Raw genomic sequence first — 12,668 nt, 5'->3', positions numbered from 1 at the left:
CCACGTGTGGGATGAAACCCTAGATTATCGTTGAAAAGCCGGTGAGGGGAACAGGACTCGCGAAAGAGAGCGAGAGAAAAAATTCCAATAGTCTCGACCGATATTCCTATTTTAACAAATCTAATCACCTAAAAATGGAGTAATAAGGATATTAAAGTTTAAACAAAAGGAAAAATGGCAACAACAATGACAATATCAATAATAAAAATTGTCTTGCTCTTGTAGCTCAGTTGGTTAGAGCACCCGTTTAGTAAGTAGGAGGTCTTGAGTTCAACTCTCAACAAGAGCAAATCACAATTCCAAATATAAAATGATACTACTGATCTTTAATAATCACAAAAATTAACAAATATATAGGAGAATGAATTCTTCATTTTAAGTTTTATATCATAGACAACTTAATCTTGGTAAAATTAAGTGCAAGTTCAAAATAATTTTAATTTTTTTAGTTTGACTTTAGAGTTTAAATATTTGATATAACCATTGTTTAAAAATTTAAGAACGAAAAGAATTTCAAAAAACAAAATTAATTGTTGCCTTTGAATTATTTTAAAAATTAAAAATAGAATTTATTAAAAAAAATAAAATAAAAATTAGTTCGAAATGGCGGTTCAAACTGTAAATCCTCGGTTACGGTTTGCCATTTTCCGGAGATGTGAACCGTCAGTTCATACTCAGAACCGAACCGTGGTCACATCCACTAACTCTAAATTAAATGTCGCAAAAATTTGAATTGTAAATAACATGCGTCAACCTTTAAAAACTAAATGATGCAGATTCATGGAAGAATCTAAAGTGATAGAGTCAAGGTTAAAGTTCTCTGATGTTAATCCCCATCATCTTACGCAAGATAACCGCTATGGTGTCGCTAAAGTACTATAATTTTATTGGCATGTCTGTAATGTGTTTTCCTACGGCAAAGAATTCTGAACGGAAAGATGTTTTAAATGGTCTATGGCGATGTTTACCAACCGTTGTTTATTGTCCTCGTCGTCAAGATCGCCTAGCTTAAGGATGGCATTCATCTTCCGAATGTTCTTTGGTTCCATTCAACCATCCACGTGTGGGAAGAAACCTTAGATTATGTTGGTCCCAAAAGAGGTAAGGTGAAAGTCTAGAGGGGGGGGGGGGTGAATATACTTTCAAACTTTTTCGCACAGCACAACAATTGCTAAGACAGAGATAAACCAAAACTCATAACTTGATTGTTAGAGTATGGTGCACAGCGGAAATAAATAAACATAAAGTGTGTGTGAGATTGTGTGAGCAGTATATCTTCGTGAGAGCGAATATGTAAAGAGCAGTATGTAAAGAAAGCAGTAAAGAACACAAGACAATTATAGTGGTTCGCGAGGTGGTGTAATCCTCCTACTCCACTTGCTCTTTTCTCCAAGAGCCAATTCACTATATCTACCACTCCTTGGTTCCAAGATACAATGAATTTCCGTGATCTAGTGCTTTGATCACAAAGCCCGCACTAATCACGCCCAGTGACACCACACTGCTGCTTCGGGTTTCACGTCGCCGCGCTACTATCCCAGGATTTCACGACTCCGCGTTACTTTCCCCACGTCTTCCACACTCCGGTAGAAACGTATCCCGTGATCTGGTGCTTTGATCACCAAGCCCACACCAATCACGCCCAGTGCCTCCGACACTGCTGCTTCGGATCTCACAGCTCCGTGTGACAATCCAGGATTTCACAGCTCCGTGCTACTTTCCTCCCTTCTCTTGTTTTGCTCCAAAACAAGTGTTGTCTTGCTTCCAACTTCTGAGACTCTGTAGTTGATCTTCAATGATGCGCAGGTCTCTTTGATGAAGATAAACACTCTGGAATGATTTCTCCTGATAGCTCTGAGTGTTTTTCTCTCTTTGAATGTATCAAGTAAAGCACTTGATATTTATGCTCTGTTTTGCTCTGTTTAAGAACTCTCAGAATATTTTTCTTTTGAAGCTCTCTGAGTTCTTTTTCTTTTCTCACTTCTCACTTGAAGATTTTTGGTATGCTCTTTACCAAATGAGATTTTTGCTCTATGCTCTTTCAAGCTTAATTGCTCTATTCGATCCCTTTGATGGATTCGAATTTTCTGCTCTCTTGTTCGTGAGTTCGTTTAACTTCTCATCTTCAAGTCTTCATATCTTCATCATTTTATAGCTGGTAATGAGAATCTGTCTGTTGGAAAGAGACGCTCTCATTTTTGAAATCTTGTATCTTTTGTCAGAGATCTTATCTTATCTTCTGCAAAAATGTCAGAAAGAGATAAGCTAGCCGTTGATGGAGTTTTATCTCCATGTAAATGAGCTCCCAAACTTCATCTGATACTCCTCTGGTTTTACGTTGAGTGGAAAACATCTGGGTCTCAGTTTTGGTGTAGAATGGCTTCTCTGATTAGCTCTGAAGTGGTCTTTGTATCTTTGGGATTTAAAAATAATCTTTATTTTAATCCCATACTAGTTAGACTAGTATTTTCCTTGTGAGAATATTTTTCACTGTAAGTTCTGCTTCATCTTCTTCATTCTCACGTCTGGGTGTTTTCTGACTTCAACTGGCTTTTAACTTCCACCCAATTTGAATTTCTCCTTTGTAATTGACACCCAATTTCAATTGGCTTGTAATTGGCACCCAATTTAAATTTCTCCATTGTAATTGGCTCCCAATTGACTTTGACTGCTCCTGGTGCTTTCAATTGCTTCCCAATTTGAATTGTTGACTTTGACTTTGAAATTGGCTCCAAGACTTCTCCTGTATTTGAATTTCATCTCAATTCAATTTGATCTCCATGTCTTCTTTGAATCGGTCCCCAACTTTGAAATTGCATCCCATACTACAACCTCAATTGGCTCCCAATTTCAATTCTACATTGAAACTTGCTCCCAATTTCAATTGATTTTGATTTCTCTGAAACTGGCTCCCAATTTCAATTGCTTCGAACTAGCTCCCAATTTCAATTTCTATCTGAAACTGGCTCCCAATTTCAATTGCTTCGAACTAGCTCCCAATTTCAATTTCTATCTGAAACTGGCTCCCAATTTCAATTGCTTCGAACTAGCTCCCAATTTCAATTTCTATGAAATCGGCTCCCAAGTGTAATTGCATCTCAATTGCCACCCAAGTGAGATCCACTTGTAATTGGCGCCCAAAGCCAAACTAGCGCCCAACTCCATCAGATTTATTTAATTTGACTTCTCAAATTTTACCTTGTAAAATTGTTAATGGTAAGTTTCGAACTTGAGCCATTTCAGATAATATATCAAGCATCATCCACTTCGTTCGTACAGCTTTTGATTAAATCTCCAAACACATTTGATGTACTTCTTTATTTCCATAGATGCTTGATCTTCAAGTCAATTTCGTGCATTCTTCCAATATTAATTTTCTTCACGAAAATTCTTCTGTGATATCTTCTTTGAGTAGTAGCGATGTGAATATTGTATCATTCATATTCTTCTTCAATTTGCCATTTTCTCCAGGCAAATTCTTGATTTTCGGCTTTATATCTTCTTCTTCTATTTTCATGCATCTTCCTCTGTTTTTTTCTATTCATAATTAAATAATTTCCCGATCATGGTCTAAGACTCTACTAGACCTAGAAACAAAATTTGGGGGATCTACAAATATAAATTTGGCATATCAAAACCATTACACTTTATTCCTAACAGATTATGATTGAAAAGCCGGTGAGGGAGACAGGACTCGCGAAAGAGAGCGAGAGAAAAAATTCCAATAGTCTCGACTGATATTCCCATTTTAACAAATCTAATCACCTTAAAATGGAGTAATAAAGATATTAAAGTTTAAACAAAAGGCAAAATCGCAACAATAATGACAATATCAATAATAAAAAATGTCTTGCTCTTGTAGCTCAGTTGGTTAAAGCACCCGTTTAGAAAGCAGGAGGTTTTGAGTTCAACTCTCGATTTAAAATAATACTAACAATCTACAATAATCACAAAAAGTAATTAAGATATAGGAGAATGAATTCTTTATTTTAAGTTTTATATCATAGACAACTTAATCTTGGTAAAATTAAGTGCAAGTTCAAAATAATTTTAATTTTTTTAGTTTGACGTTAGAGTTTAAATATTTTATATAACCAATGTTTAAAAATTTAAGAACGAAAAGAATTTCAAAAAACAAAATTAATTGTTGCATTTGAATTATTTTAAAAATTAAAAATAGAATTTATCCTTAAAATAAAATAAAAAATTAGTTATAAATGGCAGTTCAAACTGGAAATCCCTGGTTCCGGTTTGCCATTTTCCGGAGATGTGAACCTTCAGTTCATACTCAGAACCGAACCGTGGTCACATCCACTAACACTAAATTAAATGTTGCAATAATTTGAATTTTAAATAACATTCATCAACCCTTATTAACTAATTGATGCACATTCATGGAAGAATCTAAAGAGATATAGTCAGGGTTAAAGTTCTCTGATGTTAATCCCCATCGTCGTACGCAAGATAACCGCTATGGTGTCGCTAAACAACTGTAATTTTATTGGCATGTCTGTGATGTGTTTTCCAACGGCCAAGAATTCTGAACGGAAAGATGTTTTACACGGCCTGTGGGGATTTTTACCAACAGTTGTTTGTTGTCCTCATCGTCAAGATCGCCTAGCGTAAGGATGGAATTCATCTTCCGAATGTTCTTTGGTTCCATTCAACCATCCACGTGTGGGATGAAACCCTAGATTATCGTTGAAAAGCCGGTGAGGGGGACAGGACTCGCGAAAGAGAGCGGGAGAAAAAATTCCAATAGTCTCGACTGATATTCCTATTTTAACAAATCTAATCACCTTAAAATGGATTAATATGGATATTAAAGTTTAAACAAAAGGCAAAATGGCAACAACAATGACAATATCAATAATAAAAAATGTCTTGCTCTTGTAGCTCAGTTGGTTAAAACACCTGTTTAGTAAGTGGGAGGTCTTGAGTTCAACTTTCAAATTAAAATAGCACTAACAATCTACAATAATCACAAAAAGTAATTAATATATAGGAGAATGAATTCTTCATTTTAAGTTTTATATCATAGACAACTTAATCTTGGTAAAATTAAGTGCAAGTTCAAAATAATTTTAATTTTTTTGGTTTGACTTTAGAGTTTAAATATTTGATATAACCATTGTTTAAAAATTTAAGAACGGAAAGAATTTCAAAAAACAAAATTAATTGTTGCCTTTGAATTATTTTTAAAATTAAAAATAGAATTTATCCACAAAATAAAATAAAAAATTTGTTCGAAATGGCAATTCAAACTGGAAAACCCCAGTTCCGGTTTGCCATTTTCCAGAGATGTGAACTGTCAGTTCATACTCGGAACCGATCCGTGGTCACATCCACTAACACTAATTTAAATGTTGCAAAAATTTGAATTGTAAATAACATGCGTCAATCCTTAATAACTAAATGATGCACATTCATGGAAGAACCTAAAGAGATAGAGTCAAGGTTAAAGTTCTCTGATGTTAATCCCCATAGTCGTACACAAGATAATCGCTATGGTGTCGCTAAAGTACTGTAATTTTATTGGCATGTCTGTAATTTATTTTTCTACGGCCAAGAATTCTTAACGGAACGATGTTTTAAATGGCCTGTGGCGATGTTTACCAACCGTTGTTTGTTGTCCTCGTCGTCAAGATCGCATAGCGTAAGGATGGCATTCATTTTCCGAAGGTTCTTTGGTTCCATTCAACCATCCATGTGTGGGAAGAAACCCTAGATTATGATTGAAAAGCCGGTGAGGGGGACAGGACTCGCGAAAGAGAGCGAGAGAAAAAATTCCAATAGTCTCGACTGATATTCCCATTTTAACATATCTAATCACCTTAAAATGGAGTAATAAGGATATTAAAGTTTAAACTAAAGGCAAAATGAGAATATCAATAGTAAAAAATGTCTAGCTCTTGTAGCTTAGTTGGTTAGAGCACCCGTTTAGAAAGCGGGAGGTCTTGAGTTCAACTCCCATTTTAAAATAATATAAACAATCTACAATAATCACAAAAAGTAATTAAGATATAGGAGAATGAATTCTTCGTTTTAAGTTTTATATCATAGACAACTTAATCTTGGTAAAATTAAGTGCACGTTCAAAATAATTTTAATTTTTTTAGTTTGACGTTAGAGTTTAAATATTTGATATAACCATTGTTTAAAAATTTAAGAACGAAAAGAATTTCAAAAAAAAAAAATTAATTGTTGCCTTTGAATTATTTTAAAAATTAAAAATAGAATTTATCCAAAAAATAAAATAAAAAATTAGTTCGAAATGGCAGTTCAAACTGAAAATCCCCGGTACCGGTTTGCCATTTTCCGGAGATGTGAACCGTCAGTTCATACTCAGAACCGAACCGTGGTCACATCCACTAACACTAAATTAAATGTTGCATTAATTTGAATTGTAAATAACATTCATCAACCCTTATTAACTAATTGATGCATATTCATGGAAGAATCTAAAGAGATATAGTCAGGGTTAAAGTTCTCTGATGTTAATCCCCATCTCCGTACGCAAGTTAACTGCTATGGTGTCGCTAAATAACTGTAATTTTATTGGCATGTCTGTGATGTGTTTTCCAACGGCTAAGAATTCTGAACGGAAAGATGTTTTACACGGCCTGTGGGGATTTTTACCAACCGTTGTTTGTTGTCCTCGTCGTCAAGATCGCCTAGCGTAAGGATGGAATTCATCTTCCGAATGATCTTTGGTTCCATTCAACCATCCACGTGTGGGATGAAACCCTAGATTATCGTTGAAAAGCCGGTGAGGGGGACAGGACTCGCGAAAGAGAGCGAGAGAAAAAATTCCAATAGTCTCGACTAATATTCCTATTTTAACAAATCTAATCACCATAAAATCGAGTAATAAGGATATTAAAGTTTAAACAAAAGGCAAAATGGCAACAACAATGACAATATCAATAAAAAAAATTGTCTTGCTCTTGTAGCTAAGTTGGTTAAAGCACTTGTTTTGTAAGCGGGAGGTCTTGAGTTCAACTCTTGATTTAAAATAATACTAACAATCTACAATAATCACAAAAAGTAATTAAGATATATGAGAATGAATTCTTCATTTTAAGTTTTATATCATAGACAACTTAATCTTGGTAAAATTAAGTGCAAGTTTAAAATAATTTTAATTTTTTTAGTTTGACGTTAGAGTTTAAATATTTGATATAACCATTGTTTAAAAATTTAAGAACGAAAAGAATTTCAAAAAACAAAATTAATTGTTGCCTTTGAATTATTTTAAAAATTAAAAATTGAATTTATCCAAAAAATAAAATAAAAAATTAGTTCGAACTGGCAGTTCAAACTGGAAATCCCCGGTTCAAGTTTGCCATTTTCCAGAAATGTGAACCGTCAGTTCATACCTAGAACCGAACATTGGTCACATCCACTAACACTAAAGTAAATGTTGCAATAATTTGAATTTTAAATAACATTCATCAACCCTTATTAACTAATTGATGCACATTCATGGAAGAATCTAAAGAGATATAGTCAGGGTTAAATTTCTCTGATGTTAATCCCCATCGTCGTACGCAAGATAAACGCTATGGTATCGCTAAACAACTGTAATTTTATTGGCATGTCTATGATGTGTTTTCCAACGGCCAAGAATTCTGAACGGAAAGAAGTTTTACATGGCCTGTGAGGATTTTTACCAACCGTTGTTTGTTGTCCTCGTCGTCAAGATCGCCTAGCGTAAGGATGGCATTCATCTTCCGAATGTTCTTTGGTTCCATTCAACCATCCACGTGTGGGATGAAACCCTAGATTATCGTTGAAAATCCGGTGAGGGGGACAGGACTCGCGAAAGAGAGCGAGAGAAAAAATTCCAATAGTCTCGACTGATATTCCCATTTTAACAAATCTAATCACCTAAAAATGGAGTAATAAGGATATTAAAGTTTAAACAAAAGGCAAAATGGCAACAACAATGACAATATCAATAATAAAATATGTCTTGCTCTTGTAGCTCAGTTGGTTAAAGCACCTGTTTAGTAAGCGGGAGGTCTTGAGTTCAACTCTCAACAAGAGCAAATCTCAATTCCAAATTTAAAACGATACTACCGATCTACAACAATCACAAAAAATAATAAAGATATAGGAGAATGAGTTCTTCATTTTTTAAGGTTTATATCATAGACAACTTATTCTTGGTAAAATTAAGTGCAAGTTCAAAATAATTTTAATTTGTTTAGATTGACTTTAGAGTTTAAATATTTGACATAACCATTGTTTAAAAATTTTAGAACGAAAAGAATTTCAAAAAACAAAATTAATTGTTGCATTTGAATTATTTTAAAAATTAAAAATAGAATTTATCCTTAAAATAAAATAAAAAATTAGTTATAAATGGCAGTTCAAACTGGAAATCCCTGGTTCCGGTTTGCCATTTTCCTAAGATGTGAACCGTCAGTTCATACTCAGAACCGAACCGTGGTCACATCCACTAACACTAAATTAAATGTTGCAATAATTTGAATTTTAAATAACATTCATCAACCCTTATTAACTAATTGATGCACATTCATGGAAGAATCTAAAGAGATATAGTCAGGGTTAAAGTTCTCTGATGTTAATCACCACCGTCGTACGCAAGATAACCGCTATGGTGTCGCTAAACAACTGTAATTTTATTGGCTCTTCTGTGATGTGTTTTCCAACGGCCAAGAATTCTGAACGGAAAGATGTTTTACACGGCCTGTGGGGATTTTTACCAACCGTTGTTTGTAGTCCTCGCCGTCAAGATCGCCTAGCGTAAGGATGGAATTCATCTTCCGAATGTTCTTTGGTTCCATTCAACCATCCACGTGTGGGATGAAACCCTAGATTATCGTTGAAAAGCCGGTGAGGGGGACAGGACTCGCGAAAGAGAGCGGGAGAAAAAATTCCAATAGTCTCGACTGATATTCCTATTTTAACAAATCTAATCACCTTAAAATGGAGTAATATGGATATTAAAGTTTAAACAAAAGGCAAAATGGCAACAACAATGACAATATCAATAATAAAATATGTCTTGCTCTTGTAGCTCAGTTGGTTAAAGCACCTGTTTAGTAAGCGGGAGGTCTTGAGTTCAACTCCCTATTTAAAGTAATACTAACAATCTGCAATAATCACAAAAAGTAATTAAGATATAGGAGAACGAATTCTTCATTTTAAGTTTTATATCATAGACAACTTAATCTTGGTAAAATTAAGTGCAAGTTCAAAATAATTTTAATTTTTTTGGTTTGACTTTAGAGTTTAAATATTTGATATAACCATTGTTTAAAAATTTAAGAACGAAAAGAATTTCAAAAAAAAAATTAATTGTTGCATTTGAATTATTTTAAAAATTAAAAATAGAATTTATCCTTAAAATAAAATAAAAAATTAGTTATAAATGGCAGTTCAAACTGGAAATCCCCGGTTCCGGTTTGCCATTTTCCTAAGATGTGAACCGTCAGTTCATATTCAGAACCGAACCGTGGTCACAACCACTAACACTAAATTAAATGTTGCAATAATTTGAATTTTAAATAACATTCATCAACCCTTATTAACTAATTGATGCACATTCATGGAAGAATCTAAAGAGATATAGTCAGGGTTAAAGTTCTCTGATGTTAATCCCCATCGTCGTACGCAAGATAACCGCTATGGTGTCGCTAAACAACTGTAATTTTATTGGCTCTTCTGTGATGTGTTTTCCAACGGCCAAGAATTCTGAACGGAAAGATGTTTTACACGGCCTGTGGGGATTTTTACCAACCGTTGTTTGTAGTCCTCATCGTCAAGTTCGCCTAGCGTAAGGATGGAATTCATCTTCCGAATGTTCTTTGGTTCCATTCAACCATCCACGTGTGGGATGAAACCCTAGATTATCGTTGAAAAGCCGGTGAGGGGGACAGGACTCGCGAAAGAGAGCGGGAGAAAAAATTCCAATAGTCTCGACTGATATTCCTATTTTAACAAATCTAATCACCTTAAAATGGAGTAATATGGATATTAAAGTTTAAACAAAAGGCAAAATGGCAACAACAATGACAATATCAATAATAAAATATGTCTTGCTCTTGTAGCTCAGTTGGTTAAAGCACCTGTTTAGTAAGCGGGAGGTCTTGAGTTCAACTCTCAAACTAAAGTAATACTAACAATCTGCAATAATCACAAAAAGTAATTAAGATATAGGAGAACGAATTCTTCATTTTAAGTTTTATATCATAGACAACTTAATCTTGGTAAAATTAAGTGCAAGTTCAAAATAATTTTAATTTTTTTGGTTTGACTTTAGAGTTTAAATATTTGATATAACCATTGTTTAAAAATTTAAGAACGAAAAGAATTTCAAAAAACAAAATTAATTGTTGCCTTTGAATTATTTTAAAAATTAAAAATAGAATTTATCCACAAAATAAAATAAAAAATTAGTTCGAAATGGCAATTCAAACTGGAAATCCCCGATTCCGGTTTACCATTTTCCAGAGATGTGAACTGTCAGTTCATACTCGGAACCGAACCGTGGTCACATCCACTAACACTAAATTAAATGTTGCAAAAATTTGAATTGGAAATATCATTCGTCAATCCTTAATAAATAAATGATGCACATTCATGGAAGAATCTACGGAGATAGAGTCAAGGTTAAAGTTCTCTGATGTTAATCCCCATCGTCGTACGCAAGATAACCGCTATGGTGTCACTAAAGTACTCTAATTTTATTGGCATGTCTGTAATTTGTTTTCCTACAGCCAAGAATTCTGAACGGAAAGATGTTTTACATGGCCTGTGGCGATGTTTACCATCCGTTGTTTGTTGTCCTCGTCGTCAAGATCGCAATGCGTAAGGATGGCATTCATTTTCCGAATGTTCTTTGGTTCCATTCAACCATCCATGTGTGGGATGAAACCCTAGATTATCGTTGAAAAGCCGGTGAGGGGGACAGGACTCGCGAAAGAGAGCGAGAGAAAAAATTCAAATAGTCTCGACTGATTTCCCATTTTATCAAATCTAATCACCTTAAAATGGAGTAATAAGGATATTAAAGTTTAAACAAAAGGAAAAATGACAAGAAAAATGACAATATCAATAATAAAAATTTTGTAGCTCTTCTAGCTCAGTTGGTTAGAGCACCTGTTTAGTAAGCGGGAGGTCTTGAGTTCAACTCTCGCTATGAAACAGAACTAACAATCTACAATAATCACAAAAAGTAATAAAGATATAGGAGAATGAATTCTACATTTTAAGTTTTATATCATAGACAACTTAATCTTTGTAAAATTAAGTGCAAGTTCAAAATAATTTTAATTTTTTTAGTTTAACTTTAGAGTTTAAATATTTGATATAACCATTGTTTAAAAATTTAAGAACGAAAAGAATTTCAAAAAACAAAATTAATTGTTGCCTTTGAATTATTTTAAAAATTAAAAATAGAATTTATCCAAAAAATAAAATAAAAAATTAGTTCGAAATGGCGGTTCAAACTGTAAATCCTCGGTTACGGTTAGCCATTTTCCGGAGATGTGAACCGTCAGTTCATACTCAGAACCGAACCGTGGCCACATCCACTAACACTAAGTTAAATGTCGCAAAAATTTGAATTGTAAATAACATGCGTCAACCTTTAAAAACAAAATGATGCAGATTCATGGAAGAATCTAAAGAGATATAGTCAGGGTTAAAGTTCTCTGATGTTAATCCCCATCGTCGTACGTAAGATAACCTCTATGGTGTCGCTAAAGAACTGTAATTTTTTTGGCATGTCTGTGATGTGTTTTCCAACGGCCAAGAATTCTTTACGGAAAGATGTTTTACACGGCCTGTGGGGATTTTTACCAACCGTTGATTGTTGTCCTCATCGTCAAGATCGCCTAGCGTAAGGATGGAATTCATCTTCCGAATGTTCTTTGGTTCCATTCAACCATCCACGTGTGGGATGAAACCCTAGATTATCGTTGAAAAGCCGGTGAGGGGGACAGGACTCGCGAAAGAGAGCGAGAGAAAAAATTCCAATAGTCTCGACTGATATTCCTATTTTTACAAGTCTAATCACCTTAAAATGGAGTAATATGGATATTTAAGTTTAAACAAAAGGCAAAATGGCAACAACAATGACAATATCAATAATAAAAAATGTCTTGCTCTTGTAGCCCAGTTAGTTAAAGTACCCGTTTAGTAAGCGGGAGGTCTTGAGTTCAACTCTCAATTTAAAATAATACTAACAACCTACAATACTCACAAAAAGTAATTAAGATATAGGAGAATGAATTCTTCATTTTAAGTTTTATATCATAGACTACTTAATCTTGGTAAAATTAAGTGCAAGTTCAAAATAATTTTAATTTTTTTGGTTTGACTTTAGAGTTTAAATATTTGATATAACCATTGTTTAAAAATTTTAGAACTAAAAGAATTTCAAAAAAAAAAATTAATTGTTGCCTTTGAATTAGTTTAAAAATGAAAAATAGAATTTATCCACAAAATAAAATAAAAAATTACTTGGAAATGGCAATTCAAACTGGAAATCCCTGGTTCCGGTTTGCCATTTTCCAGAGATGTGAACTGTCAGTTCATACTCGGAACCGAACCGTGGTCACATCCACTAACACTAAATTAAATGTTGCAAAAATTTGAATTGAAAATAACATTCGTCAATCCTTAATAACATAATG

At 33.8% G+C, this 12,668-nt stretch overlaps 2 non-coding genes across 2 annotated transcripts; both read left to right on the top strand.

The window, feature by feature from the left end:
* The first annotated feature begins 215 nt into the window (after positions 1-215).
* On the top strand, positions 216-289 carry TRNAT-AGU. The gene has a single exon. It is a non-coding gene; the product is annotated as a tRNA-Thr (tRNA).
* A 7,688-nt stretch (positions 290-7,977) lies between these two features.
* Positions 7,978-8,051, top strand: TRNAT-AGU. Its single transcript has one exon. It is a non-coding gene; the product is annotated as a tRNA-Thr (tRNA).
* The last annotated feature ends 4,617 nt before the right edge of the window (positions 8,052-12,668 follow it).

Source organism: Ipomoea nil, unplaced genomic scaffold (genome assembly GCF_001879475.1).
Source record: "Ipomoea nil cultivar Tokyo-kokei standard unplaced genomic scaffold, Asagao_1.1 scaffold0681, whole genome shotgun sequence".
NCBI classification, from domain to species: domain Eukaryota; kingdom Viridiplantae; phylum Streptophyta; class Magnoliopsida; order Solanales; family Convolvulaceae; genus Ipomoea; species Ipomoea nil.
Note: the sequence above shows the minus strand (reverse complement) of the source record. Positions and strands in the feature narration are given on the sequence as shown.